This window comes from Canis lupus, chromosome 28, assembly GCF_011100685.1.
Source record: "Canis lupus familiaris isolate Mischka breed German Shepherd chromosome 28, alternate assembly UU_Cfam_GSD_1.0, whole genome shotgun sequence".
Lineage (NCBI taxonomy): Eukaryota > Metazoa > Chordata > Mammalia > Carnivora > Canidae > Canis > Canis lupus.
In genome coordinates this window covers 12,272,613-12,287,884 of record NC_049249.1, presented here as the reverse complement: position 1 = coordinate 12,287,884, position 15,272 = coordinate 12,272,613, and the positions used below count along the sequence as shown (strand labels likewise).

The window sequence follows — 15,272 nt, the reverse complement described above, 5'->3', positions numbered from 1 at the left end:
TATAATTTGATTGCTTTTGATAAAAGTACGCACCTATGTAACTATCACCTTAAACAGGATTTAGAACATTTCTATCATCCATAAAGTCTGCTGTCCCTTTCTAGTCCATCCACATTTTACAAGGTAACTGCTATTCTGATTTCTGTCACCAGAAGTTCTTGAACTTCTTATATACTGTTTTATGTCTAGATTTTTAAGCTTAGCATAATGTTTTCAATAATCATCTTTGTTTTATTTTTTCTTAAGATTTAATTAATTAATTAATTAATTAATTTATAACACATGAGCAGGGAGAGGGGTAGAGGGAGAGAGAATTCCGAGCAGACTCCACGCTGAGTGCAGAACCCAACATGAGGCCCAATAGCATGACCCTGACATCACAACCTGAGCTGAAGGCTGACTTAGCTACCCAGGAACCCCCAAAATACTCACCTTTGTTGTGTGTATCAGTAGTTCATTTAGATTTTTTTTTTGACTCTTTCCCATCTTGCAAAATGGCAGATGAAAGAGCTGAGAATGCAGATGGTAAGGAGAAGAAACTTAAAGCCAAGAAAGCTGATGCTGGAGACCAGATTAAGAATGGTAATCTCGGGATCCCTGGGTGGCGCAGCGGTTTGGCGCCTGCCTTTGGCCCGGGGCGCGATCCTGGAGACCCGGGATCGAATCCCACGTCAGGCTCCCTGCATGGAGCCTGCTTCTCCCTCTACCTGTGTCTCTGCCTCTCTGTCTCTCTCTGTGTGACTATCATGAATAAATAAATAAAATCTTTAAAAAAAAAGAATGGTAATCTCAAGGCTGAAATACCAAAGAAGGGGAAGCCCCACTGAAGCCAAAACTCTGACCTAGTCAGAGGAATTGGCACACATTCCCAATCAGCTATGTATTCCAAAAAGGTAACGTACATGAGGAAGTATTCAGCAGCTAAATCCAGAGTTGAAAAGAGAAAGAAGAAGGTATATATTTATACCAAAACCAGTTGGTCGTGACAGGAATGGTGATATCGAATTGGTTAAACTTCACAAATTGCCTACATATTATCCTACTGAAGATGTGACTTGAAAGCTATTGAGCCACAGCAAAAACCTTTTAGTCAGCATGTGAAAAAACTACGAACTAGCATCTCTCCTGGTATCATTTTGATCATCCTCACTGGGCACCACAGAGGCAAGAGAGTAGTTTTCCTGAAGCAATTGAGCAGTGGCTTGCTACTTGTGATTGGATCTCTGGTCCTCAAATTCCTCTGCATAGAACACACCAGAAATTTGTTATTGCCAACTCCATAAAAATTGACATCAGTAGTGCAAAATCCCAAAACATCTCACTGATGCTTACTTCAAGAAGAAGAAGCTGAATAAACCCAGACACAGGAAGGTGAGGTTTTTGACACAGTGAAGGAGAAATAATAGAACAGTGCAAGGCTGATCAGAAAACTGTGGACTCACAAAATCTGCCAAATCAAAGCTGTTTCTCAGCTTCAGAGCTATCTCTGCTTTGTGTTTTCTCTCATAAATGGACTTTATCCTCACAAATTGGTGTTATAAATCTCTTGCAAAGAACTTAATTAGACAACTGATCCATTTCGAAAAATAAATAATAAATAAATAAAAATTTAAAAAATCTGAATTGTTTTCCAATGTATGACGATCTATATTTATGCTTTCTCCTGTTAGTGAACTTCTAACTCTTATTCAGTTTTATAAACTCTGCTCTACAGAGCAGAAAGTTTTAATTATGGTAAGTCCAATTTATCAAAATTTTCTTTTATGTTTAATGTTCTTGGTGTTCTATCTAAGAAATCCTTGTCAACTGTCAAGCCCACAAAAATTTTCTTTCATCTTTTCTTGTAGATATTTTATAATTTTGCTTTTATACTGAAGTCTGTGATCCACTTCACATTAATTAATTGTGTTAGGGGGAGATTAATATTCATTTTTTTCCATATTTTTATCCATTTATCCTAGCAGCATTTGTTAAAAACACTGTCTTTTCCTCTTAATTAATACAGCTGAGGTTTGGGTTATTTGGCTGTAAATTTCTTTTTTTGTAATGTCCTTGTCAGATTTTAGTATCAGGATTAAGCTGGCTTATAAAATAAAGTGGAAACATTCTTTTCTCTTTCGTTTTCTGAAATTGTTAATGTAACATGATATTAAGTCTTCTTTAAAGGTTGATAGAACTTTCCAGGGAACTCAGATGAGCATGGAGTTTTATTCATGCAAAATTCTTATTATAGTTTCTTTGATACATATAGGGCTATACAGATTTTGTGTTTCTTCATAAAATTATGTCTTTTTAAAATAAGAATTGCCCATTTTATTCAAGTTGTTGAATTTATTGCCATGAAGTTGTTTGTAATATTACATTATTATCCTTTTAATGTCTGTGGGATCTGTAGTGATGCTTCTCTTTTATTCCTGATATTGTTAATTTGTGATTTTCGTGTTCTTTTCTTAATTATTATTGCTAGGTGTTTATTAATTTCATTAATCCTTTAAAAGAAAAAATGTTGGCTTTGTTAATTTTTTCTATTTGCTGATTTCTTTTTTTATTATTATCATTTTTATTTGCTGATTTCTAATCTGATCTTTATTATTCCTTTCTTATGACTTACTTTGGATTTAATTTGCTCTTCTTTCTCTGGCTTCTTTTCTTTTTAAAAGAGTTTTAAAATTTATTTGAGAGAGTGAGAGCATGCACAAGTGGGCAAAGGGCAGGGAGAGAAGGAGAAGGGCTCCCTTCTCATTGGGGCTCCATCCCAGGACCCTGGGATCATGACCTGAGCAGAAGGCAGTGGCTTAACCAACTGAGCCACCCAGATGCTCCCTTTCTCCAGATTCTTAACGTGGAAATTTAGATAATTGATACTAAATCTTGCTATTTTCTCTAATGTGTGAATTTAAAACTAAATTCCTCCTTTAAACATTATTTGGTTTGTGTTCCACAAATTTTGGTAAGTTATTATTTTTTAGTTTGAAGTATTTTCTAATTTCTCCTGTGATTTTTTTCCTTGACTATGAGCTATTTAGAAAAGATTTAGTTTCCAGATACAAGGAGATTTTCTAGCAATCTCATTATTTTTTATTTGTAATTTAATTTAGTTTTTGCATATTTGTGGAAAGTTCAAGATGTTTCTCAAACTCCTCTAGCTTGTCAGGACTTAACTTTCAAACTCCATTTCCCTTCTGGATCTTATTAAAACTTGGCTTCATACTTTATTAGGGTGAATCTAGAGTACGTCTTAAATGAAAGTTTCATTGTTATTCCTATAGTGTGGCCTTCTGCTGTCTCAACCAAATGCCAACAATGTTATTACAGTATTAACAGGATCTCTCCACTCTGAAGGGGCCAGGAACTGTGCTTTTTTTCCCTCCCTCATAGTAATTGTTCTCTAATATCTCTATTTCCCTCTCAACTCTATTTTAACTGCTATCTGGTAAACTCTCATGGTCTCATTCTGAGCCTCATCCTCATCCTCAGTTGGGATTTATACAGGCCTTCCCAATGGGGCCTTCTCTGCACAGCCACTTTTTCTCTGTTACCGTGCATCATAGATTACAGCTTCTTCAACCAACCCAAACTGATTTCTGCCTCTTCATACTAATTGGATCACCTAGAGCAGCTCAGGCTCTAGCTCTCTGCATTACAGTTGGAAAATTATATCTATTTAGAGAACTGGGTGATCATGGGCTCACTTCAAGAGCTTCCTTTCGCTCAAGAGTTACAGTCATGTGCTGTCTGTTGTTCTCTGCCTGCAAAAGTTGCCTCAGTTTTTTTTTTTTCAGATTTATAGTTTATTTCAGGAGGGCTGATACAGTAACACTTATTTCAACATAGTTGGAAGTGGAATTCTAAGTCTATCATTTTGCTATTTGCTTTCTATTTGTCCTGCCTTTTTCCCTCTTCCTATTTTTTTCTTCTCTCCTGTCTTCTTTTAGGTTAATCACATTTTTATGTTTTGTTTTAATTATTTTAATGACCTTATAACTATAACTTTTGTATTATTTTTAATTAGTTGTACTAAAGATTGCAGTATTGATCTTTAACTTAAGTTCTACATAGAGTTAATGTAGTACTAATTTCAATAAAACTTGTATAACTAGTTTTAATAAAACTGTGATCCCACTTAGACCCCCCATCCTTTGCGATATTGTTTTATGTATTCTGTATCTATGTATATTTTAATCCCATCAATACAATATTATATTTTTATTAAATAATAAGTTGTTTTTTTATTGTGTAAAAAACATACAAAATTTACCATCTTAGTTATTTTTAAGTGTATACTTAAGTAGTGTTAAATATATACTGTCAGTTGTTTTTTCAAGAAATGAGTAGAACATGCAAAATATCCACATATTTACCATGCCCAGTCTCCCCCCCCCCCCCTTTTTTATGATAGTCACGCACAGAGAGAGAGAGAGGCAGAGACATAGGCAGAGGGAGAAGCAGGCTCCATGCACCGGGAGCCCGACGTGGGATTCGATCCCGGGCCTCCAGGATCCTGCCCTGGGCCAAAGGCAGGCGCTAAACTCTGCGCCACCCAGGGATCCCCCCAGCCCCCTTTTTTAAAGAGGGAAGGAGTTGGGGAGGGCAGAGGGAGAGAAAGAATCTTAAGTAGAGTCTATGCCTAATGTAGAACCTGATGTGGGGCTCCATCTTACAACCCTGAGATCATGACCTGAGTTGAAATCAAGAGTTGGATGCTTAATTGACTGAGCCACTCAGGTGTCCCTCGTGTCCCCTTTATTTCTCCTTGTATGTGTGAAGTTCCATCTCATGTAGTTTCTCTTCAGCTAAGGAACTTTTCAACTTTGTGAGTTTTGGGAGGATGGCTCCAGCCTTTTCTTAAGCCTATATATTGAAATTTTTATTTCAGATATTACAGTTTTCATTTCTAGAGTTTTCATTTGGTTCTTTTGCATAGTTTCTATTTTTCTGCTTAGATGTTCCATCTTCTTATCCATTATGATCATCTTTTCCTTTAGAAGTTGATTATATTTATAATAGCAGCTTTAAAGAACTCCTCTGGAAACAGTATGGAGTTTCCTCAAAAAATTAAAAATAGAATTACCATGTAATCCAGTAACTCTGCTACTGGTTATTTACCCAAAGAAGATAAAAACACTAACTTGAAAAGATATATGCACCTCTGTTTATTGCAGCATCATTTATAATAACCAAGATATGTAAGTTACCCAAGTGCCCCTGGATAGATGAATGGATAAAGAAGATGTGGTGTGTGTGTGTGTGTGTGTGTGTGTGTATCTTGTATGTATGTGTGTGTATCTATCTATCTATCTATCTATCTATCTATCTATCTATCTATCTATCATCTATCTAATCTTGCCATTTGCAACAACATGGATAGATCTAGAGGATATAATGCTAAGTGAAGTAAGTCAGAGAAAGACAAATACCATATGATTTCACTCATATGTGGAATTTAATAAAACCAAACATAGAAAAAGAGTGACAAAAAAAATGGATTCTTGGGGCACCTGGGTGGCTTAATCAGTTAAGCATCTGCTTTTGGCTCAGATCATGATCTCAAGGTCCTGGGACTGAGCCCTGCATTGGGCTCTCTGCTTAGCAAGAGGGAGTATGCTTCTCCCTTTCCTTCTCCCCCTCTCCTCCCACCCCCAGCTCATGCTTTCTCTCTCTCTCTCTCTCAATTAAATAAATAAAATCTTTTTAAAAAATGGACTCTTGGGATGCCGGGTGGCTCAGCAGTTGGGTGCCTGCCTTCGGCCCAGGTCATGATCCTGGGATCCGGGATGGAGTCCTGCATTGGGCTTCCTGCAAGGAATCTGCTTCTCCCTCTGCCTCTGCTTCTGCCTCTCTCTCTGTGTCTCTTATGAATAAATAAATGAATCTTTAAAAAAAATCGACTCTTAAATATAGAGAACAAATTGTTTGTTGCCAGAGAGGAGATGGGTGGGGGAATGGGTGAAATAGGTGCAGGGGATGGGATTAAGAATACATTTATCCTATGAGCACTGAGTAATGTACAGAATTGTTGAATAATTATATTGTACACCTGAAACTAATATAACATTGTATGTTAATTATACTGGAATTTAAAAATAAATAAAATTTAGAAAGTAGTTATCTGATAATTCCAACATCTGCATTATTTTGGAGTTTCTATTAACTGCTTTTTCTTTTAACTGTGGGTCACATTTTTCTATTTCCGTGTGTAGTAAGTTTTTAATTCTATCTGGACATTATGTTTGATACTGTAGAGAATCTGGACTTTATTCTCTTTCTCTGAAGAGTGCTTTTTTTTTTTTGTTAAATTCAAGTAGACAGTTCATTTATTGGTTGGTCATCTTAAACTAATATAGGTTTCATTTTACATTTTGATAGAGCAGATCTGTTTTAGTTTTTCTTTTAGTCTTAGGATGAGACATAGTCTTTACTCCTTGGCATTACTCCTCTCTGCAATTTTACTGGAGAGTCCAGATATTTATCAAGCCTCTTTAATTTGGCATAATTCAAACTCAAAGCACTCTTTCCCTGCATTGGGCAGCAGCAGAAATCTTTGCTCAGCCTTTTCAACTTTCCAGCTATTGCCTTCCAACAGTCTTTTTAGAGTGTCACAGTTCTGTGGTCAGTTTATACTTAGATTTTATACCTAGATTATAATTTTTGTATTCAAATTTATTCAGAGTTTTGGGAGCTCCCTCTTCAGTGTCTTTTCCTTTTTTGGATTTCCTATCTCAATTTCCAGACTCCTTGCCAGCTCTAACCTTGTGCTCTGAGAGTTTCTGCACCATTCTGTACAGACTAGGGAATGCCCTAAATAGATTATTGGGTAAATTATTGTATATGGCTCTTTCATTTTCTATGGACTGAATCAATGTTGCATGAAAAATAAGAATAATGTTTAAAAAAAAAACAGGGATCCTTCGGTGGCTCAGCGGTTTAGCGCCTGCCTTTGGCCCAGGGCACAATCCTGGAGTCCCAGGATCGAGTCCCGCGTCGGGCTCCTTGCATGGAGCCTGCTTCTCCCTCCTCCTGTGTCTCTGCCTCTCTCTCTCTCCATGTCTATCATAAATAAATAAATCTTTAAAAAAATAAAAAAATAAAAAATGTTTTTAAAAAAAGTTGTGACAATAGATGCTTTGTCATGTTGGAAAGCTTAGGTGGCTCTTCTGTGACTGGCCTGGGAAATGATTGGCAAGGATAGAATGACACACTGTATTTCACTAGTAGCCAAATTAGGACCTTTTACTACAGATCACCGAGCAACCTGTATCACTATGTTATTGTTGTTGTTGTTTTTAACAGGTTTCTCATGAAGAATATGTGCATTTATCCTTTCTGTTTGGTTGTAGTAAATGGGGAATGATAATTTTCTGATGAGCAGCCCAGATAAGTGTCTTTGTGAAACCTCATATACCTTGTGAAATAAAATTTATATGTCTTCTTTCTGATTTGTACTATTCATGGGAAAGGGTACTTCTGGTATGTTAAGCCATCATATTCTGTTTTCTTCTTTCTGATTATGGTATTCCTTTACTATCCCACTTCTCCTTTGGAGAACCCTAATGTCATTTATGTGGGGCATGCAATCTTTATAATTGTATTCTTTGCCTATCTTTCTGATCCACAACCCCATCTTTCTTACCTTAGGGGTAGAAATGTGGTGCCAAATTACCACAGTAATTAGTTCAAGTATAGGCCTGAATAAGACCAAATAAAATTTTCCTCAGGATATTTCTCTTCAGCTTAGACCCTGAGCTTCTAAGGCAAGAACCATGTTTTTGCTCAACATTGCACCCTCTGTACCAGGCACAGATCTGGAAAAATGTGAATGAATATTGAGCAGAATGAGTGGCCCTTGGCAGAATCACGCATTGATTGACTTTGGCTTTCCAAGATTGGATTCTTCTTTTTTAACCTAGTAGCATCTATCTATGAAATATGAGTCAGAAATTGGCAAAGCTATTCATGAAATGGACCTGACCAACATATTTTTGGGGCATGACTGAAAGAAAGAAAATCCCAAAGAAAGTATTTTTGAGACTAGACCATCATTTCCCCAGAGCAGTGTAATTTTGATTTTTGAAACAGGTACATGCACATTTCCTTCAAGTCCTTGTCCCACTCTACTCCCAGGACCTCAAAGGACTCAGGAAGTTCTTTCACAAGAAATAATCTATTTCAAGTATATCAGTTCTCTATATTGAGTTTTAGAGAAGTACCATTAGCATCATTGAAATAACATTTGTGAATTAGGAGACCTGGAAGGTGTCACAGACTGGTTAGAGGGAGAATGATTTAGGAAGTGGGAACAATGGTACCTGGGTAAGATGTGTTTGTTACTTTTACAACCATCTCCATTTTCCTTTTCTTTCTGCTATTTTCAGGTACTCAGTGATCTCAGAGTTACAGCTTTCTTGGTAGGGATTTTGGAGAAATATCATTACTATACTATAGGTTAGATAAGAATAGGCTTTTTTGAAAATCTGGAAATTTAATTACCTTACATATCATTGTTTCATTGTGGAATTATTATTAAATTCTAAACATTCAACCTATACATGGATATTTATAAAATGACTGCTTGTAAGTTGGAGTGGTTCATTGTCAATAAATTTAGTCTCAACAAATGGTTAAGTGCTTAAAGTAGCCACTGTGTTAGGGGCTTTAGGTGTGTTATTTGGCATAATCATAAAATCCTGTGTGCATGTGTCATCCTTATTTTATGGAAAGGGATTTAAACAACAATTAGAATTAAAAATAAACATTGTGACTTTTGACTTCTGGTCTGGCATATAAGGAGCTTGGACATCTCTACTCCATCATAACAAGAAATAAAAAGCTGAAGAAATGAAAAAACCAACTCTTCTTAGATTCATAAGAGAAATGAGGTTACAGGGCAAGCCCTTATGCTTTATTCCTTATGGATCATCTAATTTGGAATACACTCAAGTTTAACTCAAAGAAATATGAGGTCCAAAAAATGAGTAACAGTGTAAACGTTGCTTGGTCAGAAGACACCTAGAGCAAACCTTTTAACAAATGCCAGAACACTAAATAGCTTAATTAGCTTATTCACAATCAAAATTTCAATGATTCTAGAAAAATATAACTCAAAATCCATTAATGTTCTTGTCCCTGAGTAAGACTCAGAGCGCTCTCTCTCTCTCTCTCTCTCTCTCTCTCAGAAATGGATTGCCAGCCTCCCAGTAGAATATAAAGCTCTCCTCACCTTCTGTTTTCCATCTTACTTTAAATCTTACTTCACAGATTTTGTTAAGGGTCAATTTGACCTCCATTTCTTAAATCAGATTTGATAGTGCTCTTTATGAGTCTTCAAAGCACAATTTGGAAGAAAGGGTACTAATTCAAGTTTGAAAAATGTACTCCATGAATGATCTCAGAAGTGTTTGGCAACAACTGCATTATTAGACAAAACTGAAATAATCATGAAGCTGAGAAAGAGCTTATTTTATATATGGTTGGGTAGAAAGCTAAATAATTCTACATATTCTAACATTGGTTGGTGTCCTGACCTTTGTAAACATTTGACCTGTAAAGACATTTGAGAAGCCTACGACTTACTCTGTCTCTCTTAAAAAAATGATAGATTTTATATTTGAATTTTTACAAATGGAGTCACAACTACCTGTATCTCCAAAGGAGCAGTTGTCTTACAAGGTACAGAACATGAGAAAATATATTCTAGAGAGCTCTGGAAACTTTTAAGGTCTTAAAATTTGTGGAGAAAATGAAATTTTATTTGTTTTTAAATGAAGAATCTACATTATGATAGTGGGCTACATCTGCTTGGAAGCAGCCCTTTCCAGTTTTCACTTAGCATGCTGCTGCACGTATTTGCTTAATTCCTCACAGAAATGTGTCATCAAATAAGAAATTATCAAATTACCATTTAAAAATAAATAAGCAGTTGGCATTTTTAGGAGAATCATTTCCATGAAATTCCAGATCTTATGAACTAATGCTAAGCATTTTCAAACCAGTTGTTTCAAGGATTTGAAGAAAATTGATTACTATTAAATCTTGGCCAGATGACCAGTGATAGATTAAATAGTTTCCAAATTTTTGTTTTGGATCATCAGAGATGAAGTAAAATGGAATATGTTTTGGGAAATGAGAAGTAGAGCTAGGGCAAGGAGTTCCCATCCCAAAAAGCTTGGTGTTTTGGAAGGCTCTCCTCAGAAATGGCAAGGAGAATATAGAATCCTACCAACAAGAATGTGGGGCACATAACCTACAAATGCCAATTGTAGGATTCTGCCTCATTCCTGACCATATTAATTCCCAAGTTATCTCTGATCAACTAGCCTTTTGGGAATGAGTGACAATATTTTTTTTTCACTTTTTTTTAAGTTTTATTTATGAGAGACACAGAGAGACAGAGGAGGCAGAGACATAGGCAGAGGGAGAAGCAGGCTCCTCACAGGGAGCCCAATGTGGGACTCAATCCCCGGACCCTGGGATCACGCCCTGACTTGAAGGCAAATGCTCAACCACTGAGCCACCCAGGCGTCCCTGAGTGACGATATTTAAGGGAAGAGCCAAATATTTCAGGAAGTAGAGTTCTCAGCCTCTGATGAAACTTTGATGAGCCTCTCATAGTCTGATGGGGACTGGCCTATGGATTCTTGGAATTATATGGAGATTGAGCTATGCCTTTTACATTCCAATGTATGGAATTAGAGCAGCATGTTGAATTAGAAGTTTTTACTAAGGGATCAATGTACAATAAGTGTTACATACTAAAGCAGAGTAACAGTCCAAAGTGTAGAAGGATATACCTGGAAACTGGCCACATCATCTTAAAGACTCCTCATCTATTAGGAGGATATTAAATTATGTATTGCTAGATAGTTGAGGATTTTAAAAAAGATTTTTATTTATTTGAGAGAGAAAGACAGCATGAGTGGGGTGAGGGCAGAGGGAGAGAGAATCTTGAGCAGACTCCCTGCTGAGCACAGAGCCCGACACAGGGCTCAGTCTCATGACCCATGAGATCATGACCTGAGCTGAAATCATGAGTTGGATGCTTAACTGACTGAGCCACTTAGGTACCTCTTGAGGAGGATTTTTAAAGGAAGCTTTATTTGGAGAAAATGGTATTCTGAATCTTTTCCTGCATACTTGTCTCCCAGGAGCAGGGTGAGAGTGCTTCCATCTTCACCTAAGGTTAAGAGAGAGGGCTACCTGAGGCACTTGATATGGATTTCCTATCAGTGGTATGGAAGAATGAAATGAACTCACTTCTTTCAAGGAAATCTAGAGGATGAAAGAGATGGCCACCTTCTTTCATGGTGGGACATGGAGAATTGCTGCTGTATTGGAATTGGCCTACACTTCTCAGAGTATTTGGAGGGAAAAATTCATGAATGTATCTAGTGGGTCAGATGTGGTTATACCTACAAGGGCCAGTATGGGAGATTTCTTAGATCCAGGACAATAGAAGTTCATAGACAGGCAAACAGGCCTCAGCAAGGTGGACCCTACTGTTTCCATGGAGCCCAAGGAAGAAATAAATGACTGCCAGAATAGAGTACAGTAATCCAAGTTGAGGGAAATAAATGTGACAGACTGCTAGCATTTGGGTGTGTGTGAGGTGCTTCAAAATACCTGTCATGGCACTCTCACCTTCAGAGAACATGATACCAAATTACAACAGTACCAATTAAATAAGAGTTTTATTGTTTTCCTTACCTTTCCTTACCCTTTTATGAAACTTTGAGCAGGAGATAGATATAATTTTGAATGAAATATAAAGGTTTGATAACCTGAGATTAGACATTTTGTGAACTTCGAGACTTATTGAGTCTTAAAGTTACTATAGAACATTTGCTACCTGAGAGAGAGAATTAAAAACCATGAAACTGCTCAAGTTTCTATCCAGGGCCATAGGAAATGCTTCCCCCACAAAGTATATTTTAAAGGGATAATGAAGACAAAAGTAACTCTACTATCTGATGATCTCCTACGAGTCTGCTTGTTCAGTGTGTTGGTTTTATAAATGTTTTTTCACAGTTTGCAGATTACGGCACAGGATCAATTTAGAAGAGAATAGCATGATGGTTAAGAACATGAGTCTAGAATCGGACTAGTTCCAAGTCTTGGCTTTTCCATTTTTTAGTTATGTTACTTTGGATAACTTATTTAAATTATTTAGGATCAGATCCAGATTCCTTATTTGTAAAATGAGGATAATAGTGATAACTACCACAAAAGATTGTTAAGATTAGATGAGATAACGCAAGTAGAATGCACAGCTGGGTGCCTAGCTCAGGTGTTAGCTATATAATGGGTTTAGACTTTGAAGAGTTTAAATGGTAGGAACTTCTACTAGATTTGTTTCCTGAGGCAAGGGAAACAAAAGCAAAAATAAACTGTTGTGACTTCATCAAAATAAAAAGCTTTGCACAGTAAAGAAACACATCAACAAAACTAAAAGGCAACCTACAGAATGGGAGAAGATATTTTCAAATGACACATTAATAAAACTCACCCAAAATCCAAACAATCCAATTAAAAAATAGGCAGAAGACATGAATAGACAGTTCCCCAGAGAAAAAATACAGATGGCTAACAGATACATGAAAAGATGCTCAACATCACTCATCATCAGGGAAATTCAAATCAAAACTACAGTGAGACATCACCTCACATCAGTCAGAATGGCTAAAACTAACAACACAGAAAATAGCAGGTGTTGGCAAGCACGTGGGGAAAGGAGAATGCTCTTACACTGTTGGTGGGAATGCAAACTGGTGCAGCTGCTCTGGAAAACAGTATGGAGGTTCCTCAATAAATTAAAAATAGAACTACCATAGCATCTAGAATCACACTACTAGGTATTTACCCAAAGAATCCAAAAATACTAACTCAAAGGGATACATGTAACCCAATGTTTATAGCAGCATTATAAACAATAGACAAACTATGGAAAGAGCCCAGATGTCCATCAGCTGATGAATGGCTAAAGAAAATGTCATACATACACACACACACACACACACACACACACACACACACAGGAATATTACTCAGCCATCAAAAAGAATGAAATCTTGCCATTTGCAATGATGGAACTAGGGACTATTATGCTAAGCAAAATAAGTCAGAGAAAGACAGATACCATTTAATTTCACTCATGTGGAATTTTTAAAAGATTTTGATTTATTTATTCATAGAGACACACACACAGAGAGAGAGGCAGAGACACAGGCAGAGAGAGAGAGGCAGGCTCCATGCAGAGAGCCTGACGTGGGACTCAATCCAGGGTCCCCAGGATCACACCCCGGGCTGCAGGCGGCGCTAAACCGCTGCGCCACCGGTGCTGCCGTCATATGTGGAATTTAAGAAACAAAACAGATGATCATAGGGAGAGAAAAAGAGAGGAAAACCAAGAAATAGTCTCTTAACTATAGAGAACAAACTGATGGTTATCAGAGGGGAGGTGGGGGGGATGGGTGAAATAGGTGATGGGGATTAAGGAGTGCACTTGTTTGATGAGTACTGGATGTTGTATGTAAGTGTTGAATCACTAAGTAGTACACCTGAAACTAATATACTATATGTTAACTAACTGGAATTTAAGTAAAACCTTGAAAAAGAAAGAAAAAAAGTAGAATAACAATTTTTTTTTTGCAGTAAGGGAATTTAGTCATATGGATTTTAAAGTAATAGCCAATTGTGAGCTATATTGGTTTTAATGTTTTTGTTGTTTAAAATACTGTCAAAATATTTTAAAATATAAATTATCAATAATTATTATTTGAGTTTATTAAAAAGTTTACTACTACAAACCATGCTAGAATAAAAATGCATGTATATGCTCATTTACTGAGAATAGATTTATTTCTGTAGTGTAGATTTCTCAAAGTGGGATGTCTAGGTCAAATTTCTATGTATTTTAAAATTTCATAAAGTCAAATTATTAAGATATAATTTATGTGCAGTAAAAATGATTTTAACAAATGACTATAGAATACAGTAATGAAGCCACCACAACCATCAAGATAGAGATTTCTATCATCCTGAAAAGTTTTCTTATGCATACTCTTTGCAGTCAATCTCCCTCAGTTTTTAGTTATCTCTCATCTGATATCTGTTCCTAAAGTTTTCCCTTTGCAAAATGTCCTACGAATGGAATTAGCTTCTTTCACTTAGCATAATACTTTTTGAGATTCATCCATCTTGTTGAATGTATTAGCATTTCATTCCTTTTTATTGCTGAGCAGTATTCTGTTACATGAATGTTCTACAATTTGTTTACCCATTCATCTGTTGATGCACATTTGGTTTGTTTCTAGTTTCTTGATGTCATGAGTAAAGTCACTAGAAATATTTGTTGTCAGATCTTTGTATGGACATTTCTGTTGTGTGAATACCTAGGAGGAGTAGAATTGCTTGAACATATAAGTGTATGTTTGACTTTTTAAGAAATTACCAAATTTTTCCAGAGTGACTACCATTTCACATTTTCCAAAGTGACTACCATTTCACATTTTCACTAGCAATGTATAAGAGTTCCAGTTTCTCCATATCATTGCCAACAGTATTGTCAGTCTCTAATTATTGACAATCTAATGGGTGTAAAGTGGGATCTCATTGTGGTAATTACATTTCCCTAATGACTAATGATGCTGCACATATTTTCATGTGCTTATTAGCCATTTGTATATGGTGAAATGTCTATGCAGATCCTCTACTTGTTCTTTTCATTGTGCTTTTATCTTATTATTGAGTTGTGAGAGTTATATATATATATATATATATATATATATATATATATATATATATATTCTGGATATAAGCCCTTTATCAGATAAGTGATTTTAAATTAAAAAAAATTTTTTTAACTTTTTAAAATTTAAGTTAAAAATTTTTTAAAGATATCTTTTAAAGAATGTAAGTTTTTTATTTGATGAAACTCTTTTAATCATTTTTTTCTTTTGTGCTGGTATATGGGCTTATCTTTATTTCATCCTTCACATTTATAATGTAGTTTTGCTGGATATGAAATCTTTGGTTGATAATTTTTCCCTCCAGCATTTTGAATATATCATTCTATGGCTTTGTGTCTTCCACTGTTTCTGATTAGAAGTCAGCTTTTAATGGTATTATTATTCTTCAGTAGGTGATGGATAGTTTTTCCCTTGATATTTTCAAAAATTTCTCTCTGCTTTTGTCTTCCAAAGTTGGATTATGATGTGTCTAAGTTGGGATTTCTTTGAGTTTATCATACCTAAGAGTTCTTGACCTTTTTAAAAAAATAT

The 15,272-nt window shown here is 35.9% G+C and overlaps 1 protein-coding gene and 1 long non-coding RNA gene across 4 annotated transcripts in view; one reads left to right on the top strand and one right to left on the bottom strand.

Annotated features, from left to right (window-relative positions):
- Nucleotides 1–15,272, top strand: part of HPSE2 (heparanase 2 (inactive)) — a 632,592-nt gene that overhangs the window by 114,920 nt on the left and 502,400 nt on the right. The gene's annotated exons all lie outside the window — the stretch shown is intronic.
- Nucleotides 1–15,272, bottom strand: part of LOC111092929 — a 31,014-nt gene that overhangs the window by 1,092 nt on the left and 14,650 nt on the right. Inside the window, exon 3 of one of the 2 annotated variants that reach the window (XR_005380483.1) lies at nt 493–510. The exons of the other annotated variant lie outside the window; for it this stretch is intronic. This is a non-coding gene — a long non-coding RNA (uncharacterized LOC111092929). Of the gene's footprint in view, nt 1–492; nt 511–15,272 lie in introns of those variants that run through there. 2 annotated transcript variants of the gene reach the window in all.